This window comes from Pseudopodoces humilis, chromosome 1, assembly GCF_049639895.1.
Source record: "Pseudopodoces humilis isolate 2021_Gansu_Grassland_sample_001 chromosome 1, ASM4963989v1, whole genome shotgun sequence".
Taxonomy (NCBI): Eukaryota; Metazoa; Chordata; class Aves; order Passeriformes; family Paridae; genus Pseudopodoces; species Pseudopodoces humilis.
Window position 1 is genome coordinate 115,037,153 of NC_142200.1, and position 24,020 is coordinate 115,061,172.

The window sequence follows — 24,020 nt, forward strand, 5'->3', positions numbered from 1 at the left end:
AACCTCACAGAGCCTGGCACTGCTGTTGAGAAATTACTGACTTATGAGCCAGTGTGATCCAAATGCTGGAGTGGTGTTTATTTGTTGCTGTTCTTAGTCAGGCTTGCCCTCTTTAAATTGATATGTTCACATTGTGCCTTGTGTTCTCTCAGGCCACACACAAAGTTCTTTTCCTTGGGCATAATTTAATCAAATAAGTCATGTTCTTGCAGGAGCAGACAAAAGCACCCTTCTTCTCTCACCCCTTTGCCACAGCATGCATCTCTCAGAGTCATAGTCCTTTTATGGACTAGTAAGAGCCTTTTGGTCTTTTGTTGGCTGTGACTTCAGCTTTTGTCACTTGGCTTCATTTTGTCATTTGCTGGATTCTTCATAAGAATATGGATTCCATGTATTTTAGTTGTCCTAACACAAATGGAATTTTAGTTTTCTTGAACCTGATAGTTATATATGAGCTGTTGATATCAGGTCCCTTTCCAAGATCATGTTGTTTTTATCACATTACAAGCTGCTATCTCAACAATCTTTCCAAAATTTCTAGTGCTCTTTTGTCGAAGGATTTTACTAGCTGGCATAATTCCAAAATGGGAAATATAAGTCTTTTTTGCATATTGAATTGTATGTTCTCCCAATGCCTTGCTTTCCTCTGATTTGCTGAGATTTTCTTCTCTTCTAAACCAGTCATCATGTTTTCATCAGCTAGTCATTTTTAAATATTCCTTAGTCATCTAAATATATCTACTAAATACAATACTAAATATAGATGAGGCTAAGTCTGTCATTTAGCTCTTTAGATTTGATCAGAATAATCACACAAGTAGTAGAAAACCTCAAGTATGTGTAAGCTTAGTTCCAGTTCTGGCTGTTATGTTGTGGTAGCTAAGTGTGACAGATGACTCATGCATAGTGCTTTATTTGGTATATTTTTGTCTCTGGAGGTGCTTGCAAACGTTGTCCTGTTAGTGCTGGTTTGATACAATGTGCTTTAGCATGTACTATGTCTCTTTTGCTTTTCTTGTTCCATAATTGATATGGTGAAATATTTCCTTTCAGATTGAAGTTTTGATGGAATATAGACTATAAAGTCTCGGAGGAGTGTGACAGATAACTTCTGTTATCCTTCACTCCCAAATTCACTGCTAAATCACTCCTGCTGGTTCAACAAGGAATTTGTGACTTTTTTTTGTTGTTGTTGCTGTTGGATAGGCTTGGTCACTGGTGATTTTGCACACAGAGTAACAGTGTTTTAGTTTTCTTGAGCACTGCTTTCTAAACTGACATTTCCTGGGTGAGGATGTGCTATCACAGTACAGGTACAGACAGACTTCCGGCTAAGCTATTGTCAGACTTCTTTTTCTCAGACCTTCAGAAAAGTTTTAGTTTATGGCCTGCATATTATCTCTGCTTGGGAAGGATTTGCTTTCCTGAAAGCCCAAATGAATATGCCTCATCTAGTTTTGTATCATCAACATTAAACACAGTTTGCCTCTGTATTCCTCAGTATTGCAAAAAATGCTGGATATATTTTTTTTGCCCCAGATCTGTAATATGTTTATTTTCTGTCTAGATATAATTGACAGTAGACTATAGCATTCAGATATAGTGTTTTTTTTATAACATTACATTATTTCCCTACCATTGTTAAGACTCAATCAATTTTCAGCTAGTTATATTATAAATGTTTAAGGATCTCCTGTCCCACAGTGTGCAAATAGCTATTTTTGAGCCCCTTTCTTTTTTTATCCTCTCCTAAGACTCTTCTATAACTGTGAAAATGTTGCTTCCACTATCAGTTCTTAGCAGTATTGCTAAGATAAAATGGGGTTGGGTTGCAGCCCTCCATGTGTAAGATAAATTATTCTCTTGCTTGGTTGCTTTTACATTGGCCTCATTCTCTTGTACTTCATGTACTCATATCTCAGAAAAAACCCATTCCTTGCTTCACATAGACAGTGCATACAGCCAACATCATGTTGTGTTTTCTACTTGTTCTACTTTTGGTTTGTTGGGAAAAAAGAACAAGACCAAGCATGAAAAGGTTGAAACAGAGGTCAATATCACACGCAAGACAACACTGGCTTTTATGTAAAGTGTGACATGCAGGCTTCAAAAAAGGATTTTGGCCAAGTTGGAAACATCTTCTAGAAAGCATACAACTGATTCGAAGAAAATGACACATTGGACATTTTGCTTTGCACACCTTTAGATCAAATGATACCTCAATCACTGTGCAAAAAAGTATGTACCTGCTGACAATAACCCTCTTTTTCTCTACTGTCTTCAGCCTACTGCTTGTATTCTACAGAACTCAGCTTGATTGCCAAAGCAAAAAGCAATTTTTTCCCCTCATGAGCTGATTTTCCAGACCTTCTGGCCCCACAGGAAGACATTCATACCATAGTGATCTTGAAAAAGTTACTACCATAAAGGGCAAAATACTGTACAGACAGAGAAGCCTCCCATCTGCACTCCAGAAATGTCCACAGCACAAATACCCAAGTACCCAGAGTGATTCACTGAGCTCCTTAGTGGAGCAGGGCAATCCAGCTGCAGGCACATCACAATACAGCTGCTGAGAGCAGGGCTATGTGATTACATCTCAACTTGAAGGCAAATTAATATTTTTAAACTCTCAGATGCACGTGCATTCCTAGATAACCCCTAACTATCTTTTGACATGCACATGGAGGAACCTGCCCCTTGAAGAAAGATATTCTATGTGCAGAAATTGTGCAGCTTGTGGTGTTCTCTAAGATGTCCTTGATTTTATGGAGACATGACCTACCCTATGATCTACATGGTACACCACTGACTGGGACTCACAGAGAAGCCTAAATATCTTCTCAGGTATTGGTTTGAGGTTTTGAGATACAATCTGCTCAAAGTATTGGACAAAACCCCTGAAACATGGGCGAAACCCTGCTATCTGGGAGCTTTACAGATGACAGAAAACAAAAAAAATAACATTTCAAAACTATGCTCAGAATTTATGCTCTTCCCTAATTGTACTCACAAGGGAATAAAAAACAAGATATCTCACTGAGCCAGACAAAGCAAATATAATACATAACTTTCTTTGCCTGGAAAAAGTATGCTTTTACTCTATAGAAATTGGAGTTATTCAATTCTTGTAACAAAGCATTGGCTATAATAGATGACTACCACCGATATTATTGGTTATGAGGAAATATTTCACTGAATATTTTTCAAGGTGGAAGTTCCTATGAAGATTTTTTTCTGAAAAGAACCAGTGAGAATACCTCCCTTTTGTTATTCTACTGTGGTTTTTATAATTTACAATGCATGTAACCCATCTTCTACTGCTGAAGAAGAGAAAAAAATGCCTTCAGGGTTTAATATAAATTGCTAGATAAATGCCCAGTTGAGCTACAAACTTTATGAGTCTTTGAAATTTCTAGTTGGTTTCATACTAAAGAAATTTCTTCAAGTTTCCCTCCTGATTTCTTTCAGATGGTATGATAAACTTTGGTGTGGAATGTTTTTCTGTTTTGTTGAATTTTTCCCTCACTTGAGCAGTCATCCAGAAATAAAAGCCTTCTACGTAAATAATCAAAATATTCAGTTGATCGCGTTCAGAAAGAGCCTCATTCTTCTATTCAGTTATGCAATTATGAAATGCAATTATGAGCATCTTGAATGATTGTCACTTAAAAGGGTTGTAACTTTTCCTGGTTTATTAGAAACAGCTGGCAGATACATCAGAGGCGTCAGTGGAATTATTACCCTGAAGCAGATGTTAAACAGAATGGGGCAATAACAGCTGTTGCAATTAAAGGCATTGTGGGCACATTTCTGCACATCTCTGGCTCAACATGACAATGATCCAACTAAAGACCACTTAGTAATATATATTTTCTTTTGTATATTAAAAAAAATATTTTCACATTATCAGTGCAAAGAATGTGCTTTTTCTTACAGCTTGTGACATTTCTGAGGTAACTCGGACAACAGAAAGACTTGAATGAGATATTAAGTGACAGCTGATTTATTTTTTTTTCACTTTAAGTTCTCATTAAATATCACCCATAAAATTATCTCCTAAGTGTATATACTACCCATTGTTGAGTTCTTTGGAGGACAGTAGAGTCTTGCCTAAGTAGAAGAGGCTCTCTCAGAGGCTCTTCTCCTTGGAAGAGGAAGGTTCAGAGGCAGTAGGGTCACACAATTCCCAGCTGTATGGGAAAATCTCCTCATAGTTTACGATTGCTTTCCCAAAGTGGACATGCCATTACATGACATCCTCCAATAAATTCATATTAATTTCTTAATCCTTCCTGCAGCATCATGGCAAATGTTTTCTCATTATTCAGCAACATTTTAAATTGATGGACTCTTGTTGCTGAGTCATAGTTAGAAAATTAAGGCAGATGACAAGTTTTGTCCTCAGAAGCTCTGCATTCTCTTGTATAAAGGAGAAGCTGAAAACCAGCTTAACTCAGATTGGCCAACATAGACTCAAAAAATGACTACATATTTTAAGCCACTAACCAAATGTGTTATGGAAGTCCCCCAGACTGAGAAGACGACCACACACTGGACATGAAAGAGGCAGAAATTAGGAAACACTGATTCATAATTTCACAGCTATGTGCTCTTTCCCCCTAATTACTTAGAGGTCCTTCCCGAGCTGTGACTGAGATTTCAATTCACTTACGCCCCAAATTCTCCTCAGCTGAGTGTATCTCAGAGAACTGCAGTTTGCCGATATTAACTTAACCATATCAATGGTTGTGTCAGTCTACATCAGATGAAAGAAGAATTTAGATGCTGAGGGAGAAGTTCAGACCACTTGACTACTTACAGCCAGAGGCATTCTCCTTGAACTGAACATCCTCATGGAGAATGGCTCTTTGAAAGAAACAACAGCATGTAAGAGATTGTTATTTGCCAAGACAAATTACTTGTATCTCTTCGCTGGATGAGAAGCCCAGTCAAACTTTAAGAGTGACAGATTTTTGTTTCTTTTTGTTTCTTTTTTTTCCCCCTTTTTAAAAAATACTTTTTATATTTTTTTGTTTGGCCTCTGAATCAAGTTGCTGGGGGAAAATGGCATATGGAACAGAGGGGAAAGAAAGAAGATAGGGGTCAAAATACAAATTACTCTTTTAAATTTAATTTTTCTTTTTCATTAACTAAGGTAGTAGAGAAATGATTGAAGCACTCGACCTTTCTTGCCTTCGTCTGTAGAAACAAAGTTTGCTCTCAAATCTCTCAGCCACCAACATACTGTAGAAAGAAAGGCATCCAGAAACCGGAGAGAAACAGGTTTGGGAATATTTAGAGAAGCTGGATATAATCTAATTCACAGAGAGACAAAAAGTCAGCAGAGGTTGCTCGAAGTAGCAAGAGGCTTTCTAGGTGACAGCAACAAGGCAACATTAAAGTGACTGTGGAAAAACCATTGTGTGACTGGGGAAGGTCTCTGACAGCCTGGGAAAAGGCTGTTTTTACCTACCTTTAAGAAAGAAAAGAAAGAAGACAAAGGTAACCAAACATGGGTTGGTCAGCATCTTATCAGTCCCTAGAAAGATCATTAAGTCCATTCTGTGAGAATATATTCACAGCCACATGCGGTTAAGGAAGGAAAAAGAAGGAAAAGAAGGTTACTGGGAATGGCTGGTACACTTTCAGAAAGGGCAACTCATGGCTGAGCAAGCTGATGAGTTCAGTGGGCTCTCTACGTAGTTTCCCTGTAGCACACTTCAGAAAAGAGCTGCAGAAAGTAGGCTTTGGTGAAAAATTGGAAGTTAAGGTCACTGTTGTGCAGCTGCATAGCTCTTTGCCCAACTCCCAGAAACCCTCACTGTGGAAACTCTTCAGCTGATGTCTCCATTCAGACAAGTGCTCTCTGCCCTTGTGCCTGAGGGCTGACGTGACTGTTTCAGACAGCTATTCTTTGGAGATATTAAGGTTAGCCACTTAAATTACTGTATTAGTCTATCCATTGCCAGGCAAGGAGTAAACATGAAAATGGAGGGAGGATTAGTGTGCAACTCTGGTAGCCTGAAGGCATTCTTCCTTTGTTAGACTGGGGCACAGACAATGTCTCTGTGAGAAGAGAAAATTACATATACAGAGCATAAGACATCAGCCGTTGGTTAGAAATTTCCTGTGTCCTTGATCTTGATACTGAATCTCACTCACCCATGATTTTCAAAATGTGGTCAGTTCCTCAGTATTTTTCATAAGATAATGTAAAAAATCATTCCTTGTTAAAAAGTTAAAACATATATATATATATATATATAGTCTTTGTATCCTTAATCTTCCAGAAGTACTACAGTAGATTCCCACCCTTCAGAGGTCAAAGACACTCTGTAGGTTTTGTGGGGATTTTGGAGAAGTTTGTAACAAACCATTTTGATTAGAAAACATTCTCTTTCAATGGTCTATTTATAAATAGAAAGAAGTGCACTGACTGAAATACTAAATAATAAATGTGTTTCTGATCTAGGAATGGCTGTCACATTTATTTATTTATTGTTACTGTTGAAGGAATGGATAATGAGATGAAGATGATGAGATGAAAAGAGATAATGGGACAAAAAGAGAGTGAACTTTCATTTTCTTCTGTTCTTCTTCCTCAGGTAATTTTGTGCTCAGTACTAGCATATAATATTTACTGAAGATGTATTATTGTTACTGACACATATTTATTGGTTTTCTTCATTACTTGGACATGAGAGAGGAAAAAAAAATTATCTTATGTTCAATCTATAATTCATCCTGTAATCATCCCTGTAAACTTTGAGGAAAAATTAGAGTTTACTTTTGGTTTTGTTTTTCTTTTAACAAGAAATGTTCATACTTTAATCCATTATTTAACTCTAGGAGTAACAGTAATTCTTTTATGAGTAATTCTTTTACTCTATGAGTAACACTCCTGACTTTGCAGTCACTACATAACCCCATGGGCTCTGAATAAAGTATTTTATTTTTTTTTTCTCTGCCCTGGCTGTTTTTCACCTGCCTTGCGCCTCACCAACTAAGTGCCAGCTATCAGTCATCTTCTGGTTACTGTGTGAGGATTGTCACATGCTGGTCCCTGACAAAGCTCTGGGATAAACAGCCTCAGCCACCAGGCTGAAATGTAAAAGCGACAGGGACACATCTTGTGCCTCGTGCTCAGTGGTTGACCTAACGGTGGCTGTTTCCATGAATCTCATTTATTAAAAAAACAAACCCAGTGTGTAATTTTTAAGACTTTGTCATTAGAAAAGGGCTTCTCCTGAGTGAAAGCTGGCAACCCCACTTCTTTCTGATAACCTTCCAGCGTTACCTGACAGAGTGACAACCCTGCAATATAGTCCTTGTCCTGGGGTGATTATGCTGGCACATGCTGAACAGCATTACCCAAGGACTGCATCTTCTGCTTTCTACTGGTCATGTCAGCAGCTATTAAAGACATTATGCAATCTTCCTAAGTACATATAAATTGCTGCCATTCAGCTAACTTTTTGCTATTATTGCCAGCTATAAATTGTTTCCCTAGGTGACAAAATTCATTATTGCAGGCCACAACTGACCAGCGAAAAGGTATATCTGGGTCACGTCTGTCACAGATCATTATATATTAGAGAATACAGATATTTTTAGGAAAAGGAGTGACCAGTTCAACTGCCATTTTACTCTGAAAATCAGCTTTTTCATCCATCACTAGTAACTCAGTGCTCAAGCTCTGCCTTAAATCACTTCACTGTGGGCAATGAACTGCACAGCAGGATAGATACCATCTAAAGGAAAAATAAGTCTATAAATCCACAATCTCATATACATGCCCAGAGCATGAATAAGAAATAGTATTTCCCCAAAAGATGCTTTCTGCTCTTGCTTTTCCACATAAGATATATCTGACAATGCTGAGTTTCCATCATCATTTCAAGTGAACTGTAGGTTCACAAACTGTTTCTAACCTAAGAGGAAGAAGTCCCATCTTTATCACCAGAACAGTCAAATCTAATTCAAATTTCACACATTACATTTTCAGCACCCTGTAGTTCCTGGCAAAGCAACCTCCATATATGAGATGGTACCTTTTCTTTTATATAGTTTTCTTCCCTCCAGACTGAAGTTTTTTACTGGGAAAACACAGGAAGGCCAATTACTGACAATTGCAGTACTCTTTTTTGGCTAAGCTAGCAAATCCTCACAGTAGTAAATCTGTCTAGAGAATAGATGCACTTTGGTTTTATACCTGCTATCCTCATTGCAAGTCTATCTTTCAAAATACATTTATTCTTGCAGATGTCACTTCTTTCATTGCAACCTCTGTTATTGGACCATGGAAAGGAGATCCTCCCTGTGGTTGCAGGTGCCAGCACATTACCTTGTTATTTAGAATGTATCAAACATACAGAAAAGTTGGTGATACCAGAAGCACATTTTTTAGGACAACAAATGTAAAATAAATTCGAAAATGAGGCAAATTGTGTTCCTTGTCAAGATAACATGAATAACAGGGATGGGAATAAAAGGCTGCTCTGCTGATGCCACAAGATTTTCTAGGGGTTTTTTTATGTTCTTCAAGGTTGTTATCAACTGATTTTGTAGTTACTAAAACAAATTTATCAGCTCAGCTGCAGTTTTATCAAATATCACAAGTATCCATATGTGTTGACGAGTAATTACCCCAGAAAAAAATTAAATGTTCCAATGATACATATTCATGTATTTAAAAAATAATCTTACAGAGGTCTGTCTATAAAAAGACTTCACTTCCAAATTTATAATTCAAACTCTGACTTAAATATCAGCAAAATATAGATTTGTGTGTCTGCTCCAAAGGGCAACCTTATGTTGTCCTTTTTCTTTCCTCTACTTCTGGACCTTGTGATGGGCCACAAACCTGCTTCTGCTCCTAGTCCCACAAAAGACTGTGGCATCGTGCACAGCCCATGACAAATTGTCCTAATGGCAGGAGAAAGAGAAGGTCAGTGTAAACCTCAGACATTGGAGACACTGCTTTGGCATAAATCCCTGTAGCTATGTAATGAGGAAGATGTATCTAAAAGTAAACTACTTGCTCTGAAGATTCTTCCAAGGATCAGGCAGCTGCTTAATTATTAAGCACTATGAGTACTCCCACTGATGTCAGTATGACTATTTATAATGAAGAAATTCAAGAGTGTTCATAATTCTTCAGGATAAGGGTTATTACATTAAAATGATTGTGGGAAAAATAATTTTGGATACAATTATATTTATTTAGGTGTCCATCTTAAAATATTGCTATAGTTTCAGTTTAATGTATCCTTAAAAAGTAATTTTAACTCTGAATTTCCTCATTTATAACATTTGGGTTTTGGGGTTAGAGGCTCCTTCTAATGCATTTTGTCTTAAATTATTGATGTGCACTGTCAACCTTAGTTCCATCATCTACTGTGGTATCTCGTCTGCATAATTATGCAAGTTAATGAAACCCATGAGAAGGTATTATGAACATTTAAACTGATTTATATGTGTTCCATATGCAAAGGAACATATTGTATGGAGAATTGAAAAATAATAGCAATTTCTATAGAAGTTCAAATATCTTATTTATAAGAAGGCTATTAAAGTAGCAGAATGAGATTAATGCAAAATTAACAACACTTTTTACAATTTTTAAGCTATTGGTTAGAGTATCCAAAAGAACTAGTATTTCTATGTATTCTGTGTATTTTGTAGATATCTAAGCTTGAAGGATGGGCTCAGTAGCCTATCAAGGTAAATAAATTATATGTATAATAAATAAATACATATATTTCAGTTCCTTTTCTGCAAATACATTTTCTCTATTATGGTTTCATGGGTGCTTTCTTGAGCAAAGAGTCTCCTTATTGCTTTTCTGTTATTTTTTTTCCCCACTTAATTGGAAAAAGAACAGTTTCAGCAATTTGAACAATTTCAGCCAGCTCAAAAAAGGACATACTTTTTTTAACAAATGTCTTTCAACCTGATTTGTACTACAGCTTTTACAATTAACAGATTTATCCAGGAAGTATTCCTACAGAGTGCCAATTGACTTCCACCTGCTCTGCAGTTTGTTGGTAGCTTGACACAGTAATACCCTGAGCTGAAACACTTCACAGAGTACCTAAAGGACATTCCCATCATGGGCATGGAATAGCTCCAACACACAATCCACTCCAGGGGATGGGGCAGCCAACACAAACAGATCTAAGTGGGACTGGCAAGAGAACTATACCTGTTGCAGACTTTCTTTTGGATAAATGCCAAACACAAGGCAGAAATACCTAATTTCTACAGGCTATAAACCACAGCCAGTACTGCAATAGCAGCAAATCCCTATTAGACAGCCAGCTATTAACATCTGACAGCCTTTAAAAAGTTTGCTGCTGGTAGGTGGGTGTTTTTTTGAAGAAGAAGAGAAATTAAAAATTATTTCTAAGTGCATTCTACAGATTACTGCTTTCAGGTTAGTAAGTCATAGAAACTGAGATTGGTGAAGTCTCTCAAACAAGGTGCTGAACTTAAAACTGGCCACCACTTGCACTCTGTAATTCATGTGCTGTTATTTATTTAACATCAAGTGTGTCTGTAGACATCCTGGTTCAAGGATTATTTTAAGCTATTGTACTACTATGCGATTTATATATGGAGTATAGCTTTCTTTTTTGCAGTCTGACCTCTGAACTAATCAAGTGCATGATGTCTGGGACACATGAAAATGAGGAAACATTTTTTTCCATTAGATGATCACAGATACTGTATAAATTTTTGAGGAGGCAGTTAAACCTCACTTTAAATACTGAAATATTGAACGTAAAGAAGTCACTCTCTCACTTAGAGAGTGATCAAATCCAAAACCTTCAATCAGAATATCTAATACAGAAACTGAATCTACCCCATCTCTAACTTACATTTTTGATAACCAAATCTGGTGGGAAATTCAAAAAGGAAACTCAGGGTGTGCTCTACGTACATGTCAGGTATTTTTTTTTCATATGCACAAGATAATTAACAGAGACTGATCCACCTAATGAGCAAATAAAGCTTTACATTCCATTTTTGCTGTAATTTGCAGCTGAAGATTTTACCTTATATGTATGACTTTTTTCCTGGTTTTCCTGAGCCATGAAATCAACTTGAACTGTTTTTCAGAGAATTATCTGACCAAGTTGATATCACACCAGATAAATTACAGAATCCTAAAAGGCATGAAATTTTGTTCTTCTAAGGATCTAAATTTAAAAGTCTTCCTGTGGCACATTGAACACTGACACTTCTGTACTTGCAGTCAAAGCAATAAGTAGAATATATTCCATTAAAATCAGTCCTGACCATGGATGTAAAATCTGCCCCAAAAAAACCCTAAGTCAAACCAAACCAAACCAAACCAAACCAAACCAAACCAAACCAAACCAAACCAAAAACCTACCACCTTTGTAAATTTTAAACTGATTAAACAAGATGAGAATAAGTCCCTAAATATTTAACTTAAAATTCCAAGTGGTACTTAGGTTTCTCACTTTTCCCAAGGTGTCACTTCTCATAAGGATTGAAAGTCCAGATACTTTAGAGGAATTCAGGCCTTGATGTGAGCTGGAGGCTTGCATTAAAAAGCATGCAGACTTGGAGGGGCAGCTCTCCATACAATGGGAAAAATCTAGAGAGAATACTGGACTGAAGGGTGCTTGTAATTTGGTTTATTTTTACGTATAAAACTGTCTGCTTCTAAATCTCGCTTTGTTGACATTACAGCAAGGCTGATATAAGCCAGTACTGAAGTGAAAATGGTGAAGTTGCTCTGAGTAGGCCCAGGGAAAAATAACTCAGTTCAGTATCTTATAATTGTGGCTCCACCTTTTCTCTGTAGGGTTGAATCACACTTGGAACAAGATCTAGTTTACCTGTAATTCACAACTCACAGTGGGTGCACTGAATCTTCTACACAAATATGCATTATAGCAGCTTTGTTAACCCCAGCGGCATCTTATTTTACAGACTGTTGCCATATTTTAAATGAGTCTTTTCAGAGAAAGGACTCATTTGCTTTGTATTTGTACCCTGTGTTTCATAATGGCACTCCTGTATTATCTATCTGTAAGATGCTACAGAAATAAAAATACAAAAAAACCTTAAAAACAAGTATTCAACAGATAGTATCAAACCCCAAGATATTTATCTCTATCATAGGGTATGAGTGGGATGGTAGCAAAATAAACATTTCTGAGAAGACTGGTGAAATGTTTCTCCAATTCTCCTCATAAATGAGTCATAAGAAGGAGGAGACATACAATTGAGAAACAAATTCAGTTTGAAAGAAAATATCTCTTAGAGTTCTTCAGGCAATAATACTGTATAATGTAATGGGCCCAAACATAGCTTTAATCTAAACACACAATAATTAAATAAAAGATAGAAAGGTCTCTTTTTTTGCAAAGAAAGGGCCCTGCAATTCTAGAGGCAGCAGTAATCATATACTGAAATTATTGGATAAAGTTTTACTTTGAAATACAAAAGAGAAATATTTGAGTCACTAAAATGAATGAGTCCTGTTGATTTCCATGAGACTGATATTATTGTAAGATACTTGTGTGTGAAATGAAAATTGGCATAAAATTACATGGCAAGCAAAGAAGGGACTGCGGAAAGAGTTTGTGTACCAGAACATTTTCTCCATCAATATAGATGTTAGAATGATGGTCTGGAAGGTAGCAGGACAACCCTGAGAAGAGGTTTTCCTGAATGCCTAAGATGTAACATTATTAAAGAGAAAAAGAGCAGAAAAATAATAAATCAGAAAGGGTGTTAAGAGAAGCCCATTGATAATGCAGAAGTCTTTAGAGTACAGTTTTTTTGACCATAACTCAGAATAAGAGAACAGAAGACAACTAATGTGTTACATTTATGAGTATTGCTTTGTAATTCTACTTTTGGGATATCTTTAATCAGCGCCCAGAAATATGGATTATTCTCAACTGAATAAAAATTTTATACCCATTTATGACATATTTCTAAAGGTATAGAAAGGAAAAAAAGTAGAATCAAATAGAGGAGTTACAGGTAAAAATACTGAGATAGATTTCTGTTTGTTTTATTGTGTTCATTTCAACTGAAGTAAAATTTTTCAAGTGTGCCTGACATATATAACCTTTGTTTTGTTAAATGTTAAAAGACAAGATTCAAAGTTGTGATACAAATTCTATTTGCTGTAACGTTATTATTCAAGCAGCTCCAAACAAAAATTGATAAATCTGCATTTAGGCACTCATTTTTGAGTAGAAATTTTCTAGACTGAAGTTGAAGCAAGATATGAAATGAAAAATTTTTATAATGTATTTAATCTTAATGACTTCCATTTTTGTTGAAAAAGTTCATTTGACAACAAATGGAAGGGGAAGATAAAAACTTATGGGGAATTTGCTGATGGGGAAATTGCTGATTTTCTGTGAATGGTGTAAACAAAAAAAGAAAAAAAAAAGTTTGATGTTAGATTCTCACTCTAACAGGTAAGTAGCTGCAAAAGTTTCTTTCCCAACACCTGAGAGAAGTAACTATGGAAACACACATAATGCAGTCTGGCGTACTAACAAAGAGATATCAGCCAGGGCCTGTCCATGAGAAAGTAAAGCTCTCTGCTTCTCATGGGCTGTTGTTTTTGAAGCAATTTAAAGTTCTTTTTTCCTCCTCAGACATCTACCTGCATGGATGTTTGCCCAAACACCTACAAAAAACACCTGCTTATATGAGTACAGAGGCTTGTAGCTATGTGACCAACCTCCTGTGCTCAGCACTGGTGAGGCAGCACCTCAAATCCTGTGCTCAGTTCTGGGGCTCTCACTACAAATAGGACATTGAGGTGCTGGAGTGTGTCTAGAAAAGAGAATTAAGCCGGTGAAGGACATGGAACACAAGTCCTTTGAGAATGGCTGAGGAAGCTGGGGGTGTTTAGCCTGGAGGAAAGGAGGCTCAGGGGAGACGTTATCACTCTTTACAACTATCTGAAAGGAAGTTCTAGCAATGTGGGGAATTGGTCTCCTCTCACAGGCTGCAACTAATGAGCAGAAATGTTGTCGAATTGTGCCAGGGGAGGTTTAGATTGGATGTTAGGAAAAATTTCTTCACTGGAAGGCTGATCAAGCATTGGAACAGGCTGCCCAGGAAAGTGGTTGAGTCACCATCCCTGGAGGTATTTAAGAGGTGTGGATGTGGACTTGGGGACATAGTTTAGTGGTTGACTTGGCAAGGCAGGGTTAGCAGTTGGACTCAATGGCATTAGAGGTTTCTTCCAAAATAAATATTTTTATGATTCTATGATTTTACAGAACTGAGTAATAAAAAAATTAAAAATAATAATAAAGAGGTAGTATTTTATTTCACACAAAAATAAAGCTGAATTTCATATTTAATAGCATGGTGTTAGGAGTCAGGCCTAGGTTTTTGCTACCAAAGTCCTCTTTGGAGGTTTCTGAAGGACCACCCTGTCTCATTTCATAGACTGTAGAACAGCTTAACACCTGGCCAAAATTTACTCCCAGCTGTCCTATTTGTTCAGGCCTCAGTCCAAATTAACTATTCATCCACAGTCTTACTGTCTTTTTTAAGATCTGGAATACCTATCAGCTTAAATAATATATTTAGGTCAGACAGTGGAGAAAAGACCCTCCTTTGATAGCTGGAGTGCAATTTGTGAGGTGGACTTACAGAAACAATAAATAATTCCTTGTGTAGAGTCTTTTCTTCTATCCCAAGAGGAGTGCCATTGCATCTACCCCAAGAGCAGAGCACACTTATAGGTAGACGGTCATCTAGTGAGGGCATAAAATCTACATTATAATGGAAAAAGTAACATCTACGTTTGTTCAAAGTTAAATTCCAGGATGCCTAAAAGTATTTTGATTTAAACACCATTGAAAACTCATGCTCATCTAGAAGACAGCCTCCATAGGTCACACTATGATTTACTGAAGGTAGAAAAGATGGTGAGTGCACGGCAATATAATGATGACAATGTTATAATATGATATAACATTTTATATCCATGAATATTAAGATGCTTTTGGATATTAGTTATTCATGCTTTGTGACACCAAAATGCACCTTGCTGAATGATTATTTCACTTCCTAGACACAAGTCTGTGCTGTCTACCTTCCCATGTCCTTTTGACAGTTTTGAAGTAAGACTTGTGTTGGCCACTTTTTACTCTGCTATTGTTCACATTGCAGAGCAGCTCTGGCATATCCAAGCTAGATTGCACTGAGATGTCACTAAACCAGAGGAGGTGTTCCATGAACACAATCTTCTCCCATAACAGACAGACACGCAGTCCTTGGATCTAGTATACTAATGGAACACCCCAACACATGACAACACATGACCACAGTATTTCTGCTGGGTCCCAAGAACTTTTTTAGCCCACAAAGCACAGCTCTGCAAGCCCCTCCCAGCACACTGGGATTTCTCATTCATACGTCGCTCTCACAGCTGAGCTGGCTCACTGGTCCCAACCCATTGCTGTGGAAGTTCTTTGCCTCAGGAAGGACACTGCTTCCCTACATGTGATGCCAAAGAGAGGCAAGCTGTTACTCATTATTTTTCTTTTTATTTTTTCCTGCCATATTTTTCCATGAACATACCACCAAAAAGACAAACAATGAAGGAGAGGGAAACAGCTCATCTTTTTACTGTTTAAAATGCCATTTCCTCCATGTCACTTTTATTTTAAAACATGAGGTGTAAGGTTATAGAGAACATTGGTGTTTGTCTTGAATCTTTGCCTTTGTTTTGGATCAAAAATACAACGCCCAGGCCAAACACAACACTAAACATTTACCACTGAGGTCACTGATCTGCAATTTGTTGCAGTGACAGATCCAATATTGTGCTTGGGGAACAGACTGGATGGCTGTTAATGCACTATTATAGGCACAGTTGGGAAATTGGCTGAGCACCAGGTAACTGGAAGAACTGGAGCTTATTGCACAAGTCCAAGAGTGTTTTAACTTGTGACTTGATTGCTAACATGGGGAGAGCTTTTAAAATGTTAATTGATTTTTTTTTTATAATAACATAAACCATCTGTAGCTTTGAACTTAAATTTAACTTCTCTAATTAATTCTAATCCTTCTGCTACAAGAGCTGTCTGTCACACATCAGTCTCTTCCTTCTATTTCTGGTTCAGTTTGTCACATCATTTAAAGCCTTGACCCCACCATAGCCAGGTTTTAATTAACAGTAAAATAGTTCTAGAGCAAACTGTATGGAGCATTAGAAGTTGAGTTCAGACCTTTCCAGACAACATAAGAAAATCTGACATACATTTTGTGTCTTAAAAAATGTCTGCATTTGTGTAAAACAAGTTATTCCATTTATCTGTGGACTTTCTGTGATAAAATTTTTAAAAATTGTTAAAAATCCCATTTTACTGTGGAAAGTTCTCCTCGGCCACATGCTGTACTGTGCGTCAGATTCTGAAAACTGTCAAGACATTGACAAACAATACAAAAAACAGATAAAAATTACTGGGAGGCATAGGGTGGGACAAAAAATACAAGGTGTAGAAGAAAGCCACTGACAAGATGATAAATCATTTAGCTCTGGAACAGAAACAGACTAGCTGGAGGAGGAGGAATGTCAAGGGCAAGAAATCAAAGATAGGTTGTGAACAAAGCTGTTACTGTGTTCATTATCATATTACTATGTGTAGGCAAAGAATGTCTGTAGGGCTAGTGGTTGCTATGTGGAAAAGAGAACAAGTAAAACTTCAAGGGATACTTTTGGCTGAACCCCTTAACTACTTTATTAAGGCCATAGTAATTGTTAGGCAGATAAAATGCTGCTTGTTTAACATTAATGATAATTTGTAAAATAAATCTCACTGTATAGTATAAAAAAACCCATACTCTCTTCCAGAGAAGGCATAAAATTAAGTGCCAATCTCTTGGATGACTTATTGCATATAGTTTTATAATACTTATTATCTAAAGTTGTTAAATTTATACTCAGTTAAAGGTGGATGTTAGATTAGTCAAGACCTGATGGAATACCATTTTTGGAAAAACATGTACTGGAGATATTCCCACTTCATGTAACATGCAATGCTGTTTACAGAAAAAACTCACACTGCGTATCTACCCTCCACACTTTCAGAGATGCTGACAAACATCCATTCTGATGGAGCAAAAAGCAATAGTGTGTCAAAGCTGCCATTGAATTCAATGTGACATCTGCAGTTCCAAGCACAGTTTGAAGATCTGAGTCTTCATATTGAAAATTATATTGAGATATAAGAACAATGTAAGCAGACTGCAGAGTGAAGGAGCTGGACTGTATGCTTTTAAGGAGTTGAGACTGCTCCAAATACAAGAGGGCAAGAAGTGCTTCAAGCCCTCTGACAGGGGCTTTTTAATCTCATCTGATTTTTGAGCAACTGTAATTTTAATTTAATTGTAATTTAATTGTAATTGTATTTTTTAATCCTAAAATTCACAGGGACAGAGAGTCCTCTAGAAATTGTGTTAAGTGGGCAAGCAAACTGTAGACACACAGAAATTGTGAAGGTACTGCTAGAGGCAAACAAATGCAATTGATAAGAGACTTAATGAAATTAGACACTGAACACTAAAATGTGCTGTGGCAGCTCCATTCCTGAATGGTACTTCATTAACATAGCATAACACAATCTAATCCATTTATGTGCCCAAAGTCTAAAATCTGCAGCATCCAACACTAAACAGACCAGCAGATTTGAATCTTGGTCAGACAGCACAAGATTTTGAAAAAATTCCAGTTTCACATCAAGATGATGAGGTGACCTCTCCTTGTTTTACTCCTTTTTTTTTCTCCTTCTCTCATGACAAATAAAAGAAGGATTGATGTCTTTCTTCACAGAATAATCAGTAACTTGTTTGGCAAGCGTGAAGCTGGAATGTGGAGCAGTCGGTTGAAGGTGCTGGTCTGATTTATGCAGAACAGAGATTTGAGCCTGCATTTTCCACACAAATGCATTATACACCAAAGTAATTGGTGCTTCTGGGACCACAGTCATTACCTTCTTTTCTGAACAGAAATTCCTTTCCAGTCCCAAGAAACTTTTCTCAGATACAGTTTCATGCATTTGGTTAATTGAATTGATATTTCCGACAAAACAAAGGGAAAAAAAATCAACTTCTAGACAGTTCTGCTGTTAGAATGTTGTCTGTTAAAAAAAGAGGAATGATTCAGCCAAAAAGAAGTGTTCAATGCTCTATGGAAGACAGTCTTGAAGAGAAACACTGAAAGACTGCATAAAAAGAAATAATTTCAGAAGTAATCAAAAGGTACTAGTTTTAAAAGATGTGATGGGAGTTGGAGTTATATTCAAATGTGAAGCCTGTCAATGTCCTGCAAACTAACCAACAACACATTTGCACAGATTGTAAAATTTCTATTGAGTTATCCACATCAACACCCGTGGATGATTGTGGAACATTTTAATTGTACAGGTAGAAATGAAAAACCAAATGAAATCACCCCTCAAGATCCAGCTGGGTTAATGAAAACAAAGGGGACCTTCCAGTTTTACAAGGGCTTTAAGAATTGCATTAAGTACATGGTCTATGTGCCAAATGTAAAATAAGCTATTTGCGAATGGTTATTGTCTAAGCCCCAGCTGATCCCAAGTGATTCTCATGAATAGCTTTTTGAACAGAAACAGATATTAAACATGATGGAAAACTGTAGCAGAATCATGAAAACTTTACAATAAGTAAAATGAGACCAAGAAGAGAGCACTACATTCATAAATGTTATATGACAGCATGGAATACACTGAGAGTGATCTAGCATCTTTACAGCTGTTTAATTTAGAGGATAATAAACAAAGAAGTTCAGGAATCCTTTAAAAGATGGCTGGGGAAATAGTTTGAGGGCAGCATGAAAACAGAGACTCCTGTTTCTGTCATTTCATAGCAGTGTCATCCCAGACTGCAAAAACTGTAGACCTACAGAAAGCGATAGTATTCCAAAAGCATACACAGGAAGTTTTGCTCCCTTGTGTACTAAAGCATTATAAAAGAGAGTAAAATTAAATAACATGTACTAAATCTTTATGTCATGAAATTACTTGTATTTTCTCATAGAGAACAGCCAACAGACATTTGGTTGATCAGTCCAAGCATATGTCTAATTTTGAACTCCACATTGCCCCCGCCCCCAGCAATTTTGCAAAAGGATGATATTACCATCTTACTATGTGGAAATAATAATGTGCCAGAAATGGGGATAAGGCCACACTTTTTACAAACCTTGTCAGCATGTTCTGTGGCTGTCAGAAACCGAGGGAGAGCTCAGCATGGGGAGGACTCAGGAATTTTAACCATGGTTATGTGGAATTAATGAGATAGTTTTCCTGCCAGCATTTTAATGATGCCATCCATATCTCTCGTGATTTTAAAATTAAGCCAGACTTGGATTCTGGTCACTATTTCTTTTAATAGCTCAACATTCATATATACTTTACTAGCAATCGTAGAGCATGGACTTTACCATACTCAGCCTAGAAACGGAGTCTGAAGAATGTGGGAGAGAACACACAGGAAAGACTTTCAATAGAATAAGATGCCAGTATTTCAAGTATCATCTTCAGGTGCTGTTTGGCAAACCACATGGACTGGGTTATCTAAAGTATTTTGGGTTGCTTTATATTATAGCCATATGTAAATATTTACATGTATATACATATATCTCAATAATGTGTTTTCTACCAGAGCCATAGAGAAATAAAGACTTGAACACCTCTCCAGAGTATTTGCACAGTTCTCAAAGAGTTATATTAAAACTAAACAGAAAAATACATACTTGTCCCTGAAGATATAAATATGCATTCTGATCATTGATAAATATGGAAAATAACATTTAGAAATATAAAATCATAGAACAGTTAGGGTTCAAGGGACCTTAAAGATGCTATAGTTCCAAACACCCTGCCATGGACAGGGATATAACTCACTAAATCAGGTTGCTCAAGGCCCCATCCAACCTGTCCTTGAATGTTTCCAGGGATGGGGCATCCTGAACTTCTCTATTGGGCAGTGTGTTCATTGCCTCTTCATTACACAGATTGTAGTCTGAGAATTTATAATATCAACCCAAGCCCATGGTTTCCAGATTATGGTGTTTTCTCCTACTCTTTGAATTTAAGGATAGGATAACAAAGAGGATAAAAAAAAGGATAAAAAGACATATCTCCTGTCAGAATTGCTGATAGAAATATTAGGAATATGAAAGCAAATAGTGACAACTAATTGCATCATAAAAGTAAATGAAATTCAACAAAGCTATAAAGAAACCAGAAATGGATAGATATGAGTGTACCAACATATGTTTTGATCTTTGCATAAAAATAACAGCCACAGGCATCATCATGTCTGGATGTCTGGCACTGGAATGATTCTTCCTATGTCATTCAGGATACACATAGTCCAAAAAATTCACGAAGGCTAGCATGGAACTGCAAAAAATTAAATTCTATCATAATTTTATTCTTTTTTAATTTTGTTTAATTTTTTTTTTATGTGTGTGTGTGTGTGGCAGAAGTATTGTTGCACCAACAGAGGACATGGAAGCCACATCAGTCAACACAATGCATCCCAGATATACTGTTTGATCACTTTCAAACATTCAACACCTTAATAACCACCTGCATGATATATACTAAGTCTGATGGGGTTCATGATTATGGTGGATGTTAAAACACTTAATAAGATATTTTAATGCCTTAATAAGTCCACCTAAAGGACTCAACTAATTCCTGGGGCCTTTTTGCTGCTCAGATAGTGAATCCAATATGGCTTGCTTTTAATGATGTGAGACTCTGAACAAATTGTACAAAGTAGGAAACTCTATCCAGCTTACAGATTGGCCATTTTCCAGAAGGAAAAAATTTCAAACTTGTCCTATTCTCCCCTTTCTATTCTTCAAAAAGGGATTAGTGGGGAGATTTATTAGGCCTTTCAAAGAAGTACTGTGTGCTATGACTCCAGCAAAGGACAACTTCAAATTTTATATTGGTCTGTAGAGTGGCTGAGTGTTGGCAGAAGTCATACTGGGGACATTGCACATTCATAAAAAGGAAGGAAGTTGTGGACAAGATGTTCACAAATAGACAACTGCAGTGGAAGCAAGATACTATAGAGATAATTCACAGAATTCACTGCAACCTGAAATAAATACATAGAGATAATATTAGCCAGAAATAGCCCTTCAGAGAAAAGTTATTTAAACAGCTTCTGTGCATGTATTCAACTTGATACAGTAGAACAAGATCACATATTGAATGTAATTAGCAGTCAGACATTCAGCCTGAGCAAAATGACTCTTGAAAACCCACCATTTCTGCTACAAGTATCCTAAAATTACAGGACAGAAATGTTGCTAACTAAATTGCCCTCAAAAGCTTATGACTTGTCTCAAATATTGCACTGACTGTAAGCCATCTCTGTAAGAATGATGTCATTAGCATGTCTCATCTTTAGTAAATGGTATTTTGCACATAAATTATTATATACTTTTCTGTAAAGCACTTATGTTCTGTTTATTGTTTTATGCTAAATGAGGGGAAGCAAGTATTGCCTAGGAGTTGACCATCACTCTGAGTATTTAGAATTTCTTCAGTGGGGCTCCCTGCCCTCTGTAGTCACAAGCAAAATGGCAGCATGCATAAACCCTGACATGCCCAGATTGGGTGGGGAGCTGAAGTGTACAGAACCCTTCAGCCAGCCTCCCAGTGGCAGTAACCTCTGAATTCATCCTGGTAATCACCTGCCAGCCCTTCTCCTCCATCCTGCCAAAACACAGGGACACAGCAGATTTTCCCCTAAGGGCCCCAGCCAGTCCTCACAAGAAGGCAGGGATGAACAAGAGCTACTCATTTGGGTCCACTCCCTTGATTCTGCCTCTGGATCTAAGAGCAGAAGAGGGGAAAACGAGGAAGAGAAATTGAAGTGATTCTGTTGATGCCACTTGTCTCTACATCTGAGTGAGGCAGGTGGCAATCTCATGGGTATCCCATAATGGACAGGGTGATAGGAAGTTATTTGGAGGCAGAACTTAATGACTGCGTGAGAGCCTTTTTTTCTTAGGAGGTTCAGAGCAACACTATAGACACATCTACCTGCTCATGAGCAAGAGGACTTCAGAAATCAGATGGCAGCCCCAAACCTAGGCTGTAAACCTAAAAAAAAAAACCCAAAACCAAACCAAACCAAACCAAACCAAACCAAACAAGAAAAAACAACTAAACACAAAAACAAACAAAAAACCCACCCCAAAAATCAATCAATGAAAACTGACCCTATCGGGTTTTGGCAAAGTTCCAGGTGGTGCTTCAGTTTCTGGAAGAGTATGCTTGGCATATTTAGTATTTCCCTCACCTGTTGGCTCATTTGTCTGGAAACCATCTATTAAAGTATGCATCTGCCATAGTTGTAGCACATTACAGAAAACCAAGACATAACAAGCTGATGAGACCAATGAAAAGGTGGACTTGAAGGCAATGAGAGAGGTTTGATGGAGGGAGAGGTAAGGACATAATATCAAAGAGAATACCCAAAATGTACTGCAAACCCAAGCCAAATAGTAAAATCTGATATTGTTGGTCATCTAAGTTCTGTTATTTAATGTTGTTCCAAATCTCTGCAATATTTATCTCAAATAATTCTGAGAGCTTAAAAATTTCAGTGAAAGAACATTTGCCAGATTCTCTAGCCTTTTTCTCCTTTTCTGCCTCTGGCTGTGATATGACTCATGTGCCTTTCAAAAGTGCCTTAAAGTGCTTTAAAAGGCATTTTAAAGCATTTTTTTTAAATCATCTGCGGACACTGGGTACCTTCCTACTTCATGACTCCACGTTTAATCACATAGATTTTTTTCTTGATACTTAATTTTAGTAATTCATGGAGTTTTGCTCTTTGCTCTCCAACACTTACAGATTTAAGGAGCAAATGCTGCCTTTGAAGAAGAATGGGATGTAAACATAAAGTTCTGGGGATAAGTCTCTGCTTTCTTTCACATCAATAATTTAAATTCTCAAGTTTTCTTTAAATTCTCATATAACTAAACATTCTAAAAACAATGCCTACATGTTAAACTCCATTAAAACACACAATCATATGAGATTGTGTAAATATTTAGTTATGAATATTAACTTTCCTCAAGAACATATTCCAACTGTCATATTTCCCAAAACATCTTAAGCAGTTGGGTTGAGCCTTTCTTTGAAACTATTTTGTTTTCCAAACATATACTGACAGAACATTCTAAAGTCAGTACTCATAATTTTTATAAAAGTTTATCCATTAAACTTCTAAAAGCTTTTATTTCTCTTAAATACTTATCCAATTCCCTCAAACTGAACAGATGACTGAAACAGAGTAAGAGTTTCATAAGAAAAAATGGAAATAAATGCCTAAATTTAAGATTTTATCTATGCTACTGTGATTATGTTTCTACAGGGATCAAAAGAAGTTACAGCTGTATATAAACTATCTTCTAAGAAAAGTCTTCCAAAAAAAAAATTTCCCACCCTTGCCATTACCAATGTTGCTGAGTTGGCAGTGATAACAGTGAGAAAAGGCTTGAACAGCTTGCTTTATTTAAACTCCTGCATCAGTAAAACTTCCTCAGCATGTGATTGATAATTGTTCCCCAGTGCTGTTGTGGAGCAGGACTGATTACCAAGGGGATTAAAATTCCAGAAAGTCTCTGAAGAGTGTCTCTGAGATCTTCTTTTCAGTCTGTCTGCTGCAAAACTGATTTTAAGTGATGGGATTTAAATTTACCTTTTTTTAGACACTATTTCCTGGCATGATCAGCATCTAAGGCCTCACTGGAACCCCTTCAGAAAAGTGTCTGACTTCTATCCAAGGCATAATACAGCCACAATTTAGAAACGTACCTCAGTACAGCAGAGTTTTCTGGCTACAGCTGGAAGGAAAATAGTAACAGAGCAATAGATCACTTTTGTGGACTGAGCATGAGAAACCTTCCCAAATTGCTCCCACAGCTCTGCATTCTG

General features: G+C 36.9%; 1 long non-coding RNA gene across 2 annotated transcripts in view; it reads left to right on the forward strand.

The window, feature by feature from the left end:
- Positions 1 to 24,020, forward strand: part of LOC106628013 (uncharacterized) — a 33,969-nt gene that overhangs the window by 2,318 nt on the left and 7,631 nt on the right. The window contains exons 2-3 of one of the 2 annotated variants that reach the window (XR_001331200.2): positions 6,517 to 6,608; positions 8,266 to 8,400. This is a non-coding gene — a long non-coding RNA (uncharacterized LOC106628013). Of the gene's footprint in view, positions 1 to 6,516; positions 6,609 to 8,265; positions 8,401 to 24,020 lie in introns of those variants that run through there. The other variant, XR_015773816.1, reaches the window with a different exon arrangement.